Source organism: Musca autumnalis, unplaced genomic scaffold (genome assembly GCF_047663935.1).
Source record: "Musca autumnalis isolate F117 unplaced genomic scaffold, ASM4766393v1 scaffold_4, whole genome shotgun sequence".
Taxonomy (NCBI): Eukaryota; Metazoa; Arthropoda; class Insecta; order Diptera; family Muscidae; genus Musca; species Musca autumnalis.
Window position 1 is genome coordinate 66046096 of NW_027411977.1, and position 21089 is coordinate 66067184.

The 21089-nt window shown below is 36.8% G+C and overlaps 1 protein-coding gene across 2 annotated transcripts in view; it reads right to left on the bottom strand.

The window, feature by feature from the left end:
• Positions 1 to 21089, bottom strand: part of unc-13-4A (BAI1 associated protein 3) — a 595010-nt gene that overhangs the window by 468872 nt on the left and 105049 nt on the right. The window contains exon 2 of one of the 2 annotated variants that reach the window (XM_073987488.1): positions 15662 to 15699. The gene's annotated coding sequence lies outside the window, so the exon portion shown is untranslated. Of the gene's footprint in view, positions 1 to 15639; positions 15700 to 21089 lie in introns of those variants that run through there. The other variant, XM_073987489.1, reaches the window with a different exon arrangement.

A 21089-nucleotide genomic window follows, 5' to 3' on the forward strand; every position in this document is an offset into this window, starting at 1 on the left:
ACTAAGAAAGGGCTGACCATGTGAGACATGACTATTACGAAGGAAGTTGTCGTATCAAGAAGACTAATAACAAAAGCGGTTGCTTGCGCAGCACATGTGAACATAAAAAAAACTTATATTTCGTCTATAAAGCCCCACATTAAGCTCGTTTATAAGGTACGTAAATACCTCCCTCAAAAAAAAATTACCCAAATATTTAACATAGAGGGGAAAAATTCTCCTCCTCAAAATATCACGACAATGTAAATTGTGATTTATTTCATTTTCTTTTTGCATTTCTTAAGGTGAGCTTAATAAATCAACAACAACACAGCTTTATTAAGAAAATAAGTATTAAATCTCATCATGTGCCGCAACACCCACACAAACACACCAAACTAATACCCATACAAAGTTCATAAATCGAAATGTATTGAATGGAAATATGCGGGTGGCTACATAGGACAAACATTTAAGCACAATCTCACAATAAGGTGGCATTTCAATGAGGGGCCAGACAATGATGTCAGCAGGAGATAGTTAAATCCCATAGCAAACACAAAAGGCAAAAGTGGAATTAGAAAGTGGGGTGGGTGGTGGCACTGACAAGTGACACCATCATCGTCATCACCACCATCATTCTCCACCTCAGACAAAATAAATTGATGTGCAAAACAAAAGGAATTAAATATGTGTTTGGGGAAAATGCTTCCTTCCATGTGATTGCTAAATCTGCCGATTGGAAATGTAAAATAAAAGTGAAAGGCACAGATCGTTCAAGCAAAAGCTTTTAAATCCGTAAATCGTTGGGGAAAACGTTTTGGGGGCAATTTAGATATTAGCATTTAATACAAATGGAAATTTGTGCAACTTAATAGCCTCTTTAAATGATTTTATGCCATAGGAAACTACACTAAAATTAGGGCTGGCTTTAAACATATTCAATGACAAATAACAATCACTTTGAAGTTTCAATATGATACAGAAATTTTGCATAAACCAAGGCTGGTTTGAAATGAAGTCGAATACCACAGAATTATTGTGTAACTAGAATCATTTAAGAAGGTTCAGCGTTATGACTGTTGGGTCAAATTCAAGTACAAAACAAGTAGGAAAGTATAAGTCGGCTTTGGCGACACAGATATACCCTCAGCTTATGTGAATTGAAACTTTGAACTTTTGGGGGGGGGGGGGGGGGAGGTGCCCTAAGGAGAGGACCGATATGGGCCATTTTATAAGTTAAACCAAATTTGGACAAAATATTAAGAGATCCAAAGTTTGGACCAAATTGATTCCCCCGTTCAATAGATATCGTGCATACCATTCTAGTTAAATTTTTTAAATATTGGGGGAAGTACCGGAGGCTGTGGACCGGTATTGGTCAACTTCAAACTGAAACTAAGTTTGGACAAAATATGATGAAGGCCAAATTGTGTATTAAATCGGTAGATCAGTTCAAGAGTTATCGTGCTCTCCAGCCACTACATATGGTTCCATAGGGGCTTTTACAACTTTCGGGCTGTTTTCTTAAGAAGTGTGGACTTGCCCCTGAAAAAACTATTACTGTCGTAATAGAGTAAGGGAATGCAAAGTTGCTACAACAAAAATCAAAGTGATTCGAGAGCAGGTCTTAAAGTGAACTCTTTCGAAATTTTGTGTGGGTGGTACCCGAACGGGTGGACAAATACAGTCCATATTCGAACCTGATCTATATCTGGTAGAAACATTAGGATGTGTAAAGTGTGAACCAAATCGGCCACTCCCTTCAAGGGTTATCGTGCGCACAATTTTTCCAAACATTTTTGAACTTTTGTGGGGGAGGTACCCTTTAGGTAGTGGTAGTGGACCGATATGGCTCATCTTCGAACTTAAAGCAAGTTTGAACAAAATATTACGAAGGCCAAACTTTAGACCGAATCGGCTGATTCTGCGAGAGTTAACTTGTGCTCCAACCACTACTCACGGTGTCATATTTTCTCAGGAAGTATTGCCCCTGATGAAACATAAACCGTCGTATGGGTGACAGGGAATACAAGTTGTTACAACAAAAATCAAAGAGATTCGAGAGTAGGTCCTTAACTGAATTTTAGCGGAATTTTGTGTGAGAGGTGCCCGAAGGGATGGACCGATTGAGTCCATATTGGAACCTCATCTAAGTCTGGTAGAAATTTCACGATTTGCAAAGTATGGAATAAATCGGTTAATTCCTTCAAGAGTTATCGTGCGCACAAATTGTCCAAACATTTTTGAACCTTTGTGGGGGAGGTACCCTTCAGGTAGTGGTAGTGGAACAAAAATATTACGAAGGCCTAATTTTGGACCAAAGTGGTTCATCCGTTCGACAGTTATCTTGCGCTCCAACCACTACACACTGTGTCATAGGGTTTTTGTGGAACTTTCAGGCTATCTTCTCAGGAAGTATGGACTTGCCCCTGATGAAACGTATACCGTCGTATGAAGGGCGGTGAATACATGTTCCTACAACAAAAATCGAAGCGATTCGATCGCAGTTGTGTGTTATCGACAAAAATCGTTAAAATTAAAATGCTTATAATTTCGGAAATTAACGATATTATTCGGTAAGTTAACGACCAATTAAAAGTAGTCGTAATGTTCTACCGATAGCAACAGTGTTGTCAACTTTTATTTTGACTTTTCATTTATAATTTTGCGTTTTAATTTGACCGATTTTTGTCGGTAACCAAAAAATGTCATAGAGAATCCCACTGCAGGTCCTAATCTGAACTTTTCCGAAATTTTGTATGAGAGGTGCCCGAAGGTGTGGACCGATTGAGTCCATATTGGAACCTCATCTAAGTCTGGAAGAAATTTCACGATTTGCAAAGTATGGACCAAATCGATTACTCCTTTCAAGAGTTATCGTGCGCACAAAGCTTCCGAACGTTTTCGAACTTTTGTGAGGGAGTACAGGAAGGAGTGGACCGATATAACCCATCTTCGAACTTAAAATAAGTTTGGACAAAATATTACGAAAGCCAAATTTTTGACAGAATCGGTTGATCCGTTCGACATTTATCGTGCACTCCAGCCAGACAGACAGATAGACGGACGGACATGGTTAAATCAACTCCAAATTGTCTGTAACAGATTTCGTCCAAACATACTTGGGGTCTACAACTATTATTTCGATGAGGCACATTTTGCCCGTATGGAAGTGTAGCCTAAATACTGAGGGTATAATTATTTAAAAACAATTAAGAACGGCATTCAGTTCGGCCGGGCCGAGCTTTATGTACCCTTCATTATGAGATGCATTAAAGTAAAACGTAACAATTAGTTTCCTTTCGTTTATGAAAGTACTAAGCTCTTCCGCCACGCTAACGGAGGAATATCGCTTCTTTTAAACAAGGTGTAATACCAAGGAGACATCGATGTTCTCTACCCATTCAGGTCAATGCTTGTAGAACATTTGAAATATACTAAAAAAAATACATTTCAAATATTTCGGTAAGATAATATAGCTATAACCTTCAAATTACCGACAATCGAAAGGTTCCGTTCTATGCGGGCTATTATACTGATAATAATTATCTGGACTATTTTATACCGACAATAAAAACTAAATACCAAACGTCAGCCATTTCGGTGGGATATTTAGGCCTCAACCTTCAAAATTCTGAAAATCGGTAAGCACCGTTCTATGGGGGCTAGATGAAGGCGTGGATCTGTACCGACAAATTTCACGCTGCATTTGCTTAGATATGCAGCTAACTCAACTCACATGTCTCCTGATTCCTTATGGAAGCAGCCAAACCAGAACTTTTTGAGTCTGGATACAGAGGAAACAGAACCAGATAAGTGAAATGAACGAACATATTTGCGTTTCTACAACAACAACAAACCTTACTCTATTCAGCTCATCTAGAAATACTCCCTTCAGCTCTTCCACAAAGATATCCTTCATCTCGTCTATGAAGACTCCCTTTACCTCGTATACTAATATTTCATTCAGCACGTCTGTAAATACTCCCTTACGCTCGTCTAGAAGGACTCCCTTCAGCTGGTGTATAAAGACTTGCTTTCAACTTGTATAACAAGTAAAAAAGTGTCAGTCGGCTATGCCGACAGATATATACCCTCAGCCAATGTGAAGTGAAACTTTCACCTACGGACAGATCGAATGTATTTAAGGTCTCTTCAGAATTTTGTGGACATTTTGGACATTTGAACTTGCCGACAAAAATGTGGATTAGGAATTAACTGCCCTAAGACACAAATGTTGAACCTTTGTGGGGGAGGTAACCTTAGGGAGGACCGATATGGCATTTTTTACACCTATCGGGATTTTTTACACCTTTCGGGCTGTTTTCTTAAGAAATATGGACTTGCCCCGAAAAAACTTTTACCGTCGTAATGGAGGTAGCGAATTCAAATCGCTTCAACAAAAATCAAAGTGATTCGAGAGCAGGTCTTAAAGTGAACATATCCGAAATTGTGTGTGAGATGTACCAGAAGGAGTAGACAAATATAGTCCATATCTGAACCTCATCTATATCTGGTAGATATATTAGGATATGCAAAGTATGGGTTACATTGGTCACTCCCTTCAAGAGTTATCGTGCCAACAATTTTTCCGAACATTTTTTAACTTTTGTGGGGGAGGTACCTGAAGCAGTGGACCGATATGGCTTATCTTCAAAGGGGTTTTTGCAACTTTCATGCTATTTTCTCAGGAAGTATGGACTTGCCCCTAATGAAACTTGTACCGTCGTATGGGGGGCAGTGAAAACAAGTTGCTAAAACAAAAATCAAAGAGATTCGAGAGTAGGTCCTAAACTGAAATTTTGAGGAATTTTGTGTGAGAGGTGCCCGAAGGAGTGGACCGATGGACATATTGGAACCTCATCTAAGTCTTGTAGGAGTTTCACGATTTGCTAAGTATGGACCACATCGGTTACTCCCTTCAAGAATTATGATGCGCACAAAGTTTCCGAACGTTTTCGAACTTTTGTGAGGGGGTACAGGAAGAAGTGGACCGATATAACCCATCTTCGAACTTAAACTAAGTTTGGACAAAATATTACGAAAGCCAAATTTTTGACATAATCAGTTGATCCGTTCGAGAGTTATAGTGCACTCCAGCCAGACAGACAGATAGACGGACGGACATGACTAAATCAACTCCAAATTGTTTGAAACAGATTTCGTCCAAACATACTTGGGGTCTACAACTATTATTTCGATGATGCACATTCTGCCCATATGAAAGTGTATATACCGAAGTGTAGCATAAATGCTGAGGGTATAATTATTACAAAAAAATTAAGAACGGCATTCAGTTCGTCCAGGCCGAGCTTTTTGTAGCCTTCATCATGAGATGCATTGAAGTAAAACTTTACAATTAATTTCCTTTCGTTTATGAAAGTACTATGCTCTTCCGCCACGCCAACGGAGGAGTATCGGTTCTTTTCAACAAGGATTAATACCTACCCATTCAGGCCAGTGCATGTAGAACATTTGATATATACTAAAATATGATCATTTCCTTCGTGGAGCTTTTCTATCCATTGAGAATCCGAAATATCAACATTTCAGACATTTCGGTAAGGTAAAACTTCTCCACAAGTGGTGTCTTAAGACACGCCGTTCGGACTCGGCGATAAACAGTAGGTCCCATATTATTGAGCTAAATTTGAATCGGGGTGCACTCATTGATATGAGAGAAGTCTCCCTTGTCTCGTATAGGATGTTGTGGAACAATGTTTTTTTGTTTGTTGTATATGGCTAAAACCATCAAATTACCGACAATCTAAAGGTTCTGATAATTATCTTCTGGACTATTTTATACCGACAATGAAACTAAATACAAAACGTCAGCCATTTCGGTTGGATATTTAGGCCACAATCTTCAAAATTCTGAAAATCGGTAAGTACCGTTCTATGGGGGCTAGATGAAGGCGTGGACCTGTACCAACAAATTTCAAGTGTAAAGTTTAATACCCTCGACGGAGAATAAATACCAAATTTCAATCATTTCTATGTGAGATTGAGACCACAACCTGCAAAATACTGAAAATCGGGAGTTACCGTTCTATGGGAACTATATGAGGACGTGAATCTATACCGACAAATTTCAGGTGGAAACTTTAATACCCCCAACGAAGAATAAATATCAAATTTCAGTCATTTCGATGCAAGATTGAAGCCATAACCTTCAAAATATCGAAAGTCAGGAGGTACCGTTCTATGGGGGCTTTATGGAGACGTAGACCTATACCGAAAAATTTCAAGGGGAATGTTATATACCCCCAACGAAGAATAAATGCCAAATTTTAGTCATTTCGGTGCGAGATTGAGGCCACAATCTTCAAACACCGAAAATCAGCGGTATGGAGGTATATGAAGGCGTGGACCGATGTTGCCCATTTTCAATACCGAACATCCTAGGGGTGATAGAAACTTCTATACCAATTTAATAAGCTATATTTTAAAAATTGCGAGCTGTATCTTGGTAACATACAGGCGGACATGGTTATATCGACTTAGATTGTATGCTGATTTCGATGTGTTACAAACGGAATGACAAATATAATTATACCATAATGTGGAGGGTGTAATAACTTTTTTGTTAGTATTTTCAGTATCATGGGAGTAAATTTTATTGTTATTGCAGTGAGCATCTTTGTCACGCTTTAGTGGGAAATCTCCCCCACCCAGGCACGTCAGGATAGATCTTCATAATCTGGAGGGAGATAGAGATCCTATGGTACAACCGAGAACGTCTAAACCAATGAGCCTATCAGGCAGGCTTGGATAGCATCCACGCTGAACCATTCGAGCAGGCAGTACTGAGATATAGTTGTGAATGCGGTAGAAGGAAAACACAAGCGGTTTTAGCCCAGTCAAGATCCGGACGATGCAGACGGCTCAATTAATATTGGGCCCGAATTGATGCCACCATGCGAAACAAATGCCTGTGGCTTGATATCACACGGCACGCTGCATTTGCTTAGATAACCAGCTAAACCAACTCACCTGTCTCCTCATTCCCTATGGACGCAGCCAAACCAGGTTGCAGAATTTTTTGAGTCTGGATACAGATGAACCAGAACCAGATATCGGAAATGAACGAACATATTTGCTTTCCTAAAACAACAACAAACCTTACTCTATTCAGCTCGTCTACAAAGACTTCCTGCAACTCTTCCACAAAGATTTCCTTCAGCTCGTCTATAAAGGCTCCCCTCAGCTAGTCTAGAAAGGCTCTCTTCAGCTCGTCTACAAAAACTCCCATTAGCTCGTCTATAAAGATTACTTTCAGTTCGTCTGTAAAGACTCCCTTAAGCTTATCTACAAAGACTACTTTCAGCTGGTGTATAAAGACTTCCTTTCAACTTTTATTTTATTTTATTTTTATTTATTTCAATTCTCTTATGCCCAGTCTTTCGACCTTAAGGCTGTACACTACAATATAATGCCATTATAATTTAAAATTAAGTAATTTAAGGGAGGGATAACAATACTACTCCAAAACTCAATTACTATGTATAAAAATATATGTAGTAATTATAATTAATCTATATTGAATAACATTTTGATTGATTAAATTATTATACTCCAGGAAATGAAAGGGATGTTAAACTACTCCATAAAAGACTCCCTTCAGATCTTCAAGAAAAACTCTTTACAGCTTATCTATAAAGACTCCTTTCAGCACGTCTATAAAAACTCCCTACAGTATGTCCATAACGACTCCAATCAGCTTTTTATACCCTCAGCATTTATCCTAACGAGGGTATATACACTTTCATACGGGTAAAATGTGCCTCATCGAAATAATGGATTTAGACCCCAAGTATGTCTGGACGAAATGTGTTTCAGGCAATTTGAAGTTGATTTAGCCTTGTCCGTCAGTCTGTCTGTCTGTCCTGCTGACTGGAGCGCACGATAACTCTCGAACGGATCCACCGATTCGGTCCAAATTTGGCTTTCGAAATATTTTGTCCAAACTTAGTTTAAGTTCGAAGATGGGTTATATAAGTCCATTCCTTCCGGTACCTCCCCCACAAAAGTTCGAAAATGTTCGGAAAATTTGCGGCACGATAACTCTTGAAGGAAGTTACCGATTTGGTCCATACTTTGCACATCGTGAAATATCTACCAGACTTAGATGAGGTTCCAATATGGACTTAATCGGTCCACTCCTTCGGGTACCTCCCACACAAAATTTCGGATAAGCTCAATTTAGGCCCTGCTCTCGAATAACTTTGATTTTTGTTGAAGCGATTTGCATTCTACCTTCATTACGACGGTAAAAATTTTTCAGGGACAAGTCCATATTTCTTGGGAAAACAGCCCGAAAAGTGTAAAAAATCCCTATGTTACCATATGTGGGTCGGAGAACACAATAACTCTTGAACTGCTCAACCGATTTGGTCCAACATTTGGTCTTCGTCATATTATATCCAAACTTAGTTTCATGGACAATACCGGTCCACAACTTCCGGTACTTCTCCCCAATATTTAAAAAATGTAACTAAAATTCTAGGACGATATCACCTGAATGGGGCAACCAATTTGGTCCAAACTTTGGATCTCCTAATATTTTGTCAAAATTTAGTTTAACTTTTAAAATGGCCAACATCGGTCCTCCCTAAGGGTACCACCCCCAGAAAAGTTCATCATTAGTTTAGTTAATTCCTAATCCACATTTTTGTTGGCAAGTTCAAATGTCCAAAAAGGGCCACAAAATTCTGAAGAGAAAGTATCACTTCACATTGGCTGAGGGTATATATCTGTCGGTAAAGCCGACTGACACTTTTTTTACTTGTTTTATAAAGAATCTTTTCCGCTCGACTGAAAGGCACAATTCAGCTCGTTCAAAAAGACTGCCCACATCTCGTCTAAAATGAATCCCTTCAGCTCGTCTATAAAGGCTCCCTGCAGCCTATATATAAAGACTTCCCTCAGCTAGTCTATTAAAACTCCCTTCAGCTCGTCTATAAAACACCCTACAGTAGGTATATAAAGACTCCTATCGTTTTTTTTTTATACAGACTTCCTTCTGCTCGTCTAGAAAGACCCTCTTCAGCTCGTCTATAAAACTCCCTACAGTATGTATACAAAGACTCCCTTCTGCTCGTCTAGAAAGACTCTCTTTAGCTCGTCTATAAAAACGCCTTTCAGATCGTCTATAAAGACCCTGTTCAGCTTGTCTATAAAAACACCCTTCAATTCATCTATAGAGACTCCCTTCATCTTGTCTATAGATACTCCCTTCAGATCGTCTATAAAACTCCCTACAGTATGTGCATAAATACTCCTATCAGCTTTTTTATAAAGACTCCATTCCGCTCGTCTAGAAAGACTCTCTTCAGCTCGTCTATAAAAACTCCTTTCAGATCGTCTAGAAAGACTCTCTTCAGATCGTCTAGAAAGACTCCCTTCAGCTCGGCTATAAAACTCCCTACAGTATGTATATAAAGGCTCCTATCAGAATCTTTGTAAAGACTTCCTTCAGCTCGTCTAGAATAACTCCTTTAAATTCATCTATAGATATTCCCTTCAGCTCCTCTATAAAACTCCCTACAGTATGTATATAAAGAATCCTCTCAGATTTTTTTATAAAGACCCCATTCTGCTCGTCTATAAAAACCCCTTTCAGCTCGTCTAGAAAGAATCCCTTCAGCTCGTCTATAAAACTCCCTACAGTATGTATATGTAGACTCCTATCAGAGTCTTTATAAAGACTCCCTTTTGCTCGTCTAGAAAGACTCCCTTCTGCTCGTCTATAAAAACTCCCTTCAATTCATTTATAGAGACTCCCTTCAGCTTGGCTATAAATATTCACTCCAGCTCGTCTATAAAACTCCCTACAGTATGTACATAAAGACTCCTATCAGCTTTTTTTATAAAGACTCCCTTCTGCTCGTCTAGCAAGACGCACTTCACTCCTCTAGAAATAATCCCTTCAGCTCGTCCAGAAAGAGTCCCTTCAGATCGTATGCAGAGATTCCCTCAATCTAATAACACTTTCCGTTAACGGTTTTTTACAAATCTCATTAATTCTAAAGAGTTGAAGTGCTCCAAAATCCGTCACAGTTCTATTGTTTTCAAAACTATATTAGGGCTATTGTGCAGATTAAATTTCAAAACGTTTAGGGCATATTTATATATGCAATCTATATCTAAGGGCGTATGACCACCTCCCACTAAATGTCATGAAACGTGAGAACCAATAAATGCCACATAAAATCCCCCACAGCCAATTGGCTGCTCTTATATACAAATAACTTTACAACGAAACAATACTTCGACGGATCTTCCATTGACAAACAAAGAAACAGAAAAAGAAAAACAATTTCCACATTGTAACACGTTTTTGTCATTACAAATGTTATTGTCAAACAATTCTAAATTTCCTTTCATAAAATGACAATTTTAAAAATAGATTTATACGTGATTCGTAGTTGATGCTGAATAAAGAAATGGGCAAAGTAATAGGCAAAGTGCTAATTTGTTCAGCCTGTTTTTTTTTTCTTTCTTGCGAATTAAAGGAAATGAAAAAGAAATGGCGATGGCTGACTGGCTCTCCATCACTTTTGTTGACATAAAGATTTTTTTGCTGTCATTTTATTTTGACCATCCAGCGTTTTATGTAGATTTCCTTTTTTCATTAACATTGAATATTTGTTTCAATCAAATCTCCACCCATCCACCCACGGCTTCCATAGATTGAAAATAAATTCCTAAGAATGAAGACCAAAAAATAATAATGACAATTTGAAAAGATGCAAAGAAGTTTGAGGGGCTGTGTGGTTGGAGGTATCGCTTGGCAGTGAGAACGAGAAAAAATTAATTAAAGCATTTTGAAACGTTTCTGTTTTTTGAATACCTGCCACATTGGTTCGTCATACTCTGCCTGCCGTTTTGTAATACAAACATTGGGTAATCGTAATTTATATTTTGTGGCCATTGTTTTGACCATTTCCTTAATTTCTTTTCATCACGTTTTATGTGTATTTATAATGTAGGGATAAAAGGAAGTACAACATTGTTGTTGTTGTTGTTAAATAATAAAATTTGAAAACAAAAGAAAGAACAAAGGAATACACTGGCAATTGTTTCCAAGAAATTTGCCAACAACTATGAAATGAAATTTCCAACTGCTAAAAATGTATGTATATGGTATTTTTTATTTACACAAAAAATAAAATTAATTAAATATCATAATGCTATACACATACATACAACCCACTAAATAACATTCTAATATGCCTGATAATCGGACTTAACCACCCGTGAAACGTAGCATAATGCTTGAATGTGTGTGACATCGGTGTAATCCTAATTTTTCAATGTACATCTTAGGTCACAGCAGCTCAACTCGAAAGAGAATTAATTCAGTAGATATTAATTTGAAACTTTTTGATGTGTGCACATTAAGTGAAGTATACGACTATTCAATATTCATGTGCAGTTTCCTTCATCAATATTTATAAACCTTTTTTTAATAGTTGGAATTTTATTTATAAATGTATATTCCAATATTTCCATTTAAAATTTGTTTTTCTAATATATATATATATATATATATATATATATATATATATATATTCCCAAATTTGTGGAAATGGAATTATTTTTAATACAGATTGACACATTTCAACATAACTTTGATTATTAAATACACGTTGTATGTAAGCCTCCAATGACAACATGTCATAGTGAAAATGCCACATTTGATGGAGGTTTGATTTCGAGAAAGTATCCCTTGTCAAAAAAGCGAAAACATTGAAAGTTGAAAATAATGTTTATGGCCTTGAATCAGCCATAATATTGTAAAGAGACAAGGTCGTTATTGTGTCTTCATAGGTATTGCGCGGGTATTGTGCCAAGGCCCAAAGACAATATTTTTGAGGAATTCAAACGAATGTTTTACAACCTACACAATTCTGCTTCAACACACAACCTTCTAAGATAACCCTAGGAATTTCAATATTGTCTGATAACCACCATTTTCCACACCGCCTCCATAAATTTAATAATAAATATGTTATTAATTTTAGTTCCATTATTAACAGATTATTACCATCAATCCTCCTAATATGAAAATAATTGGCAATTATAAAACAATTTGCATTTACTAGTTACTCACAACAATTACTCACAACCGTTAGTTACAATTACATACTGATTTTATTAATGTCACTTAATATATAAATATATGTATATTTAATGCACATGGGCATAGATATCTAACCAATCCATTTGACTATAAATAAATTCTAATAAAATGTTCCAGTCGTTGTCCGCATATTATTATTATTAATAAGCATGTGCATATTATGGCTTATTAAAATATATGGCTGTAGTAGCGAATCATGCATGTTTACGCTACTTCCATGGCTATAACGATTTCAGGTTATAGGGTTGGGATTTAATTCATTTATCGGCAATTAATGAGTCACAATAAATAAACATTGTTATCTTTTTTGCTCTCGGCTCTTCCTTCTACGTTATTCAATTACTTTTGTGTTTTACAAATGTGTGAGTTAATATGCAAAACGTGTTGTATTTGTGTCATACAGGAAAAGCGATGGATTTGGAAACTAATGTACATCTTTCCAAATCCATCGCTTTTCCTGTATGACACAAATACAACACGCTTCAACATCTAAACGCTTTGTATTATACTAACCACCACACAAGGCACATGTTTAGCTGTGGGTTTGTAGTTAGCCAGACAAAACATCTATTCTTCCTATTCATTTGTGTCGATCAACAACAACAGTCTTGTTTGTGTCCATGTCCCGACAAAATGAATACCAGGTCGAGCCGACTAAGGATATATTTTGCCATCACCAGTGCCTTGTCTATGATATTAAAATTATTCTAGATATTAATGCCCACATTATAGGTATTAATACACATAGATACTCCGACGAACATTTCGATATGTTACAAACGGAATGACAAAGTTAATTATGTCCTCCATATTATAATGGAGGGTATAACTACATTGTATGTAGTTGTAACCAGGACCAAAAGAACTACTTTCGTTAAAAATTGCAGACGATCCACCCATAATGTGTCCATAAACAAAAATTTCGAAATTTGAGTTGGTGGATCCCGAATACGTTGGCCGATATATGAACTTTATAAACGTTTTATAGAAATATTGTGATTTTCAAAGTTTCGACTAAATCGCATATTCAATTGGTATGTTTTCGTGTACATTAGACATTTTAGTTGCTTTTAATAATCTTGCGATAGTATGGCTTTGCACACCGGGAACGTACGCAGGGGTGGAGGGCCCAGGGAGAAATGGTTTGGTCGAACAAAATTTGTTAAGCTACTGTAACAAATTATTACATTTTTTATACCCTCAGCATTTATGCTAACGAGGGTATATACGCTTTCATACGGGCAAAATGTGCCTCGTCGAAATAATGGTTTTAGACCCCAAGTATGTTTGGACGAAATGTGTTTCAGACAATTTGGAGTCGATTTAGCAATGTCCGTCCGTCTGTCTGGCTGGACCAAATCGGATGAACCGATTTGGTCCAAAATTTGGCTTTCGCAATATTTTGTCCAAACTTAGTTTAAGTTCGAAGATGAGCTATATCGGTCCACTCCTTCCGGTACATCCCCCACAAAAGTTCGAAAATGTTCGGAAAAATTGTGCCCACGATAACTCTTGAAGGAAGTATCGGATTTGATCCATACTTTGCGCATCGTGAAATATCTACTAGACTTAGATGAGGTTCCAATATGGACACAATCGGTCCACTCCTTCGGGTACCTCCCACAAAAAATTTCGGATAACTTCAGATTAGGGCCTGCTCCCGAATCGCTTTGGTTTTTGTTGCAACTACTTGTATTAATTGCCCCCCATACGACGGTACAAGTTTCATCAGGGGCAAGTCCATACTTCCCGAGAAATTAACCTGAAAGATGCAAAAAGTCCCTATGACACCGTGTGCAGTGGATGGAGCGAGATAACTCTCGAACGGATCTGTCGATTCGGTCCAAAATTTGGCTTTCGTAATATTTTGTCCAAACATAGTTTAAATTCGAAGATAAGCCATATCGCACGATAACTCTTGAAGGGAGTGGCCGATGTAATCCATCCTTTGCACATACGAATATATCTACCTCTTGAATCACTTTGATTTTTGTTGAAGCGATTTGGATTCGCTACCTCTATTTCGATGGTAAAAGTTTTTTCAGGGGCAAGTCCATATTTTTTAGGAAAACAGCCCGAAAGGTTAAAAAAATCCCCATGTGACCATGTGTGGCGGTCGGAGAGAACGATAATTCTCGATCTGTTCAACCGATTTCGTCCAACATTTGGTCTTCGTCATATTATATCCAAACATAGTTTCATGTGGCAATACCGGTCCACATCTTCCAGTACTTCTCCCCAATATTTAAAAAATGCCAATAAAATGCTAGGACGATATCACTTGAATGGGTCAACCAATTTGGTCCAACCTTTGGATCTCCTAATATTTTCTCAAATTTAGTTTAACTTCTCAAATGGTCCATATCGGGCCCCCCTAAGGGTACCTCCCCCACAAAAGTTCAACATTTGTGTGTTTAGTGCAGTTAATTCCTGACCCACATTTTTGTCGGCAAGTTCAAATGTCCCAAAAGGGCCACAAAATTCTAAAGAGACCTTGAATACAATCGATCTGTCCGTAGGCGAAAGTTTCACTTCACATTGGCTGAGGGTATATCTCTGTCGGCAAAGCCGACTGATACTTTTTTACTTGTTTATTCATTTTGAAGAATACAGCCCGTTAATCATACGACTTAGTCTACCATACGACCAAGTGCACCATACGACCCAGAGCCAGCGTTGCCGACAGTTTTTGATCGGAAATCGTCAAAAAAATCGTCAAATCGTCAACGAAATTTGGAAAATCGTCAACATGATCCAAAACTATGTTTGTGGTTACCTTTTAGTGCGATTTTTTCGCTGATAGTTTTGTCAATGAAACTGTCAACATAAAATATACAACCCACAGCAATAAATCTAACCCAATCTCACTAAAAACCGCTATAAAAACGGCTTTCAGAAGATGATAGTTTTCCCTGTGGTTATCGATTTTGCAGTAATGCAGCAAGGTAAAGCTGGGTACACATTGCCAGTTTTGAATGACAGATTATCTCAAATATCGCTTGCTTGATAGTGTAATCGTCCATGTTTGTCCGTACACGTACATTTTGTTTGATGGGCACTCGGAAATCGACAAAAATTGTCATTAAAGATGGCATCGGAAGGAAGTATTTTATCTCGAAAACTTTTAAAGGAAGATTTTCATCCATTAAAAATCCTAAATGAAAATTTTCAGGTGATGTAAATCAAAGATGAGGCAAAAACCTGTATTCCAGATATGTGCCTAAATATAGCCAATCCACCTGGAAATTGCTATAAAACGTCAAAAAGCTCATAAAATCGAGTTTGGAACATTGCTTTCCTTAAAGTTTTTCGTAAAATTTTGGTCAAAATATTGTTATAGTCTTTTATTTATTGCAATTCTATATTACGTGAAAAATAGTCATTTTGGACCATAAAATCGTCAAATCGTCATTTTTCAATTTTGGGCCAAAAAATCGTCAAAATGACGATAAATCGTCAAATTCGGCAACGCTGCCCAGAGCACATATATTAAACACATATGTCTGTTAAACATTTTAGAAATCTTAAACATACCTTTGAACCTGTCTCACTGCATTTATTTGTTACAATTTCTGAAAGCAAAGAAGAATAAATATTATTAGTTAAATAAAAAATATAACTTATTTATAATTAATAAAGTCCGTGTACAGTATATGCACATTAGGGTTATGTCTTTTCGACATTTTTTCTCAAAAATGATTTAATGTAGCACGGATAAATGAACTTTTACCTATTTATAACTAAAATAACGTTTGTTCCATTGAAATATGAAAAAACATCACGAAAATTTTTTTAAAAAATATTTTTTTGAAAAAATGTATGAAATGAAAAAAAAATTTTTTCCCAAAAAATATTTCCTATTTCACGAATTAATAAATTTAAGCCTAACTAACTAACTCAAATAACGTTTATTCCATTAAAAAATGAAAAAGGTCATGCACAAAACCCACTTTGAAAAACTTTAGATGTTATTTTTAAATAAAACTTTGAAAAAAGCGTTTACGACGTTTTTATAATTCTCAGAATTAAAGAAAATTAGTGAGAAACAAATTTTAGTGGTTATCTCATGCGGCTATAAATTTTATTTTCAAATACATAACTGCTTAGAGTGACTTCAAAAAATTGCCCATAATTTTGATAAATTCAAAATTTAACTTTATTTCGTGCGTAAGGTTTTTTCACCGAATCACCTTATAATTAAGATTCTATGTAGTCTTATGTAGAAACTCATCACGCTATGATACAGGGATATGACGTTGTTAAAAAGTCATAACCCTAATGCACATATCTAAGTTGTTTCATTCCCAAAAGAAAATTTAATCTTTGATCACATTTTCGTCGACGATTCGTTGACGAATGTTCCGAAATGGTCATGTACGAAAACTTGCATGACCATATCTTGTGCATTGTGTCTTGGCAACAATCCGACAAATGCTCAAAAGAATGCTTTAAAACAATTTTACACTTTGTAATAAATGTAAAATTATAAAGTCATAAAATTCGAAAACCGCGTTACTGATTAAACAATTTTTATTTTTGCAAACTGTATTATGTAGAAAACAGTTAGACTAAAAAGATTAAACACTTTAATGAAGAACATTGAAAATTCCAGCGACTGTAAAATACAAAGCCTGTTGTATATGGTAAGATTTTAGAATATTTAGTGGATATTCACAACATTCATTTACAATCATTTTTTTTGCAGAATCCAAAAATAAAGAAAGGTCGCCCACTGATCGGTTGGGGTAAGATGTATAAGGCGTGATAAAGAAGGAAATGGTGTATTGCAGAACATACGGGAGAAAAGTATTATTAATTATTTAACATTTTTTATTTAATTTATTTGTTTTCCCTGCACAAGACGACAATGTCTTATAATTTAAAGAACAGGTTTATATTTGATTCGTAAAAATAATTTATTTTTTACAGCGTTTTATTTAACTTGCTTTGTTGTTCTTTTTAGTTCAAATCTGGTAACTCATTTTTAACACAGTTGCAGTTGACCAATCTAGCTGAAACTTTGCACACTTTTCAGATTTGGATGACAATACATGAATATGTTCCCATTTTTTCCTACAACCCCCATATAGCAGTACCACCCGATTTCAGGTATTTTGAGGATTTTTCTTCGTTTTTGCCCGAATTAGCTGTCATTCGGCATTTGGGATTTCCAATTATACAGACATTTCCCCACCAAAAATTGTGAACATAGGTCCAGGTTTTGGTATAGCACCCTTATAGCGGTACCAACCGATTTCAAGTATTATGAGGATTTTATCTTTATTTTTAGGCCGAATTGGCTGTAACTTGGCAATGGGACACCCCATTGCAGAAACTTCCTCACTAAAAATGATGGACATAGGTACAGTTTTTGGTATAGCCCCCATATAGCGGTACCACCTGATTTCAAGTGTTGTAAGGATTTTATCTTAATTTTTAACGCGAATAGGCTGTAATTTGGCATTTGGGGTTCGCAATGGTACTGAAACTTCCCCTCCAAAAATTGTGGACATAGGTCCAGGTATTGGTATAGCCCCCATATAGCGGTACGGCCCGATTTCAAGTGTTTTAAGGATTTTATCTTCATTTTTAAGGCGAATTGGCTGTAACTTGGCATTTGGTACAGAAACTTCTCTACCACAAATTGTTGACATAGGTCCAGGTTTTGGTATAGCCCCATATAGTGGTACCACCCGATTTCAAGTGTTTTAAGGATTTTACCTTCATTTTTAGCCAGAATTGGCTGTAACTTGGCATTTGGAGTTCTCAATGGTACAGAAACTTCCCCACCAAAAATTATGGACATAAGTCCAGGTTTTGGTATAACCTTTATATAACGGTACTACACGATTTCAGGCATTTTAAGTTGTTATCTAAATTTTCGGCCTAAATTGACTATAATTTTGTTCACAGTTAATTTAAAAAAGTTAAGTTTCAGTGTTTTATTTAGAAATGCACTTAAAACTAGAAAATAATTTGTCGCTTAGCCTCAATAAATATATTCTTTCTCATGATAGAATCTCTCAAATAAAACGCTTGCATTTAAATTATAAATGGTGGCAAAATTAAACGGCAAGCGTTTTATTTGAAAGATTCCATCATGAGAAAGAATATCATCCGCGAAATACGGAGATTTTAATCATCTAGGTCGTCGCCGACCACATCTTCGCTTACCCTGTCGCCCAAGTTGTCGTGCATGAATACTGGGACACTTGGGTGAAAATGTCACCAACGATTCCAAAGGGCTGTCTGCAAGAGTCCTCAACGAATTGAAAGTGTCGCGCAAGAGTCATCAATTTTGTATTGATCTACTCGGTTAGTATATCCATTGGAAATTTAATTTGCAATGACGATTTCATCAACTACAAAAATTGGTGTCACCGAATGTATTACTCTTGCATGTGCGATGTGTGACATTCTGAACGACAATGTCAAAAAGATCATGAAATGCCAAGTTTATTTTCCTTCCGTGACTTTGAAATCAGTATAAGTTAAAGATTTGGATCAATCAGTCACATATTTTTAAAATGTTATGAAGTTAAACAATTTAGTAAAATGATGTAAGGTACAAATAATTCTTTAAATTTTCGGTAAGTTGCATAAAATAATGTATACATTAATTTAAATTACCTCTTTTTATACGCTTAGCATTTATGCTAACGAGGGTATATACACTTTCATACGGGCAAAATGTGCCTCATCGAAATAATGGTTTTAGACCGCAAGTATGTTTGGACGAAATGTGTTTCAGACAATTTGGAGTCGATTGAGCAATGTCCGTCCGTCCGTCTGTCTGTCTGTCTGGCTGGAGCGCACGATAACTCTCGACCGGATCAACCGATTCGATCCAAAATTTGGCTTTCGTAATATTTTGTCCAAACTTAGTTTAAATTCGAAGATGGGTTATATCGGTCCACTCCTTCCGGTACCTCCCCCACAAAAGTTCGAATATGTTCGGAAATTTTGTACGTACGATAATTCTTGAAGGGAGTAACCGATTTTGTCCATACTTTGCAAATCGTGAAATGTCTACCAGACTTAGATGAGGTTCCAATATGGACTCAATCGGTCTACTGCTTCGGGTACCTGCCACACAAAATTTCGGGTAAGTTCAGATTAGGACCTGCTCTCGAATCGCTTTGATTTTTGTTTCAGCCACTTGTATTCACTGCCCGCCATACGACGGTACAAGTTTCATCAGGGGCAAGTCCATACTTCCTGAGAAAATAGCCTAAAAGTTTCAAAGTGCCCATATGACACCGTGTGTAGTGGTTGGAGCGCAAGATAACTCAAGAAAGGATCTGCAGATTCAGTCCAAAAATTGGCCTTCGTAATATTTTGTCCCAACATAGTTTAAATTCGAAGATAAGCTATATCGGTGCACTTCTTCAGGTACCTCCACCACAAAAGTTGAAAAATGTTCGGAAAAATTGAGCGCACGATAACTTTTGAAGGGAGTGACCGATGTAATCCATACTTTGCACATCCTAATATATCTACCAGATATATCCAATTTCGAATATGGACTATATTTGTCTCCTCCTTCTGGTACCTCTCACACAAAATTTCGGATATGTTCACTTTAAGACCTGCTCTCGAATCACTTTGATTTGTGTTGCAGCTATTTGCATTCGCTACCTCTATTAGACAGTAAACGTTTCTTCAGGAGTGAGTCCATATTTCTTGGCAAAACAGTCCGAAAGGTGTAAAAACCCCCTATGTCACCATATGTGGCGGTCGGAGAGAACAAAGTGTTCAACCGATTTGGTCCAACATTCATAGGGCAGTACCGGTACTTCTCCCCAATATTTAAAAAATGCCACTAAAACGCTAGGACGATATCATTTGAATGGGGCAACCAATTTGGTCCAAATTTTGGATCTCCTAATATTTTGTCAAAATTTAGTTTAGCTTCTAAAATGGCCCATATCGGTCCTCCCTAAGGGTACCTCCCCCACAAAAGTTCAACATTTGTGTCTTTGTGCAGTTAAATCCTAATTCACATTTTTGTCGGCAAGTTCAAATGTCCAAAAAGGCCCACAAAATTAAGAAGAGACCTGTCCGTAGGTGAAAGTTTCACTTCACATTGGCTGAGGGTATATATCTGTCGGCAAAGCCAACTGACACTTTTTCACTTGTTAGTACATATTTGTCCAATTTTCTCAAGGAGAAATAAAAGGAAAGGAGAAAACTAAAGTCGGAGAAGAGGAAATATTCAGCAGAAATGCCGAGTGAAAATTGTAAGTAAATGTTATAGAAAATTACTGATCTTTTTGTTTTATTTCAGGTTGGAATCCATTTAGGGGCCATTGAAGACAAGGTGGGTGAAGTTCTAGACAAAGACGTTATGTATTCATCAACGACAAGGTACAAGCCAATGTTCATTATATCGTCGTTGTGCACGAGTTTTGCGACATTTGTATGAAAATGTCGTAGATGATCCCAAAGGGCTGTCGTCGAGCCGTCTTCAATGGATTGGAGACAACATTGAAGACTCATTGCAGACAATTTCCAACTGGGATTATAACCTACACAATAAAAACAAATACATTATTGTAGAGTTGGACAATTGAACGACCCACAGAGCGGAAATTTGTGTTAAAAGTTGATCAAAAGCCCTAGAAAGCTCATTTATAGTCCGATTGATATACAATTTTGCACAAAGCATATCATTTGTACAAGGATTAATCCTATAGAAAATAATGAAAATCGGTCCAGATTTGGATGCAGCTTCCATATATATTCGCATCTGATGTGAGATAAAAATGCACCAAAATCACTGAAATTTGACACATGCAACCTGAACTAGCCTAAAAAAAACATTGAGCAAATTTTCAAACAAATCGGTACAGATGTATATATAGTCCCATATACATACATATATTTCATTCCAAATTTTATTTTTTGAAACTTACTTAAATTAAATTTTTCTCAATTCACATGAGAAAAGCCGTGAATGTTT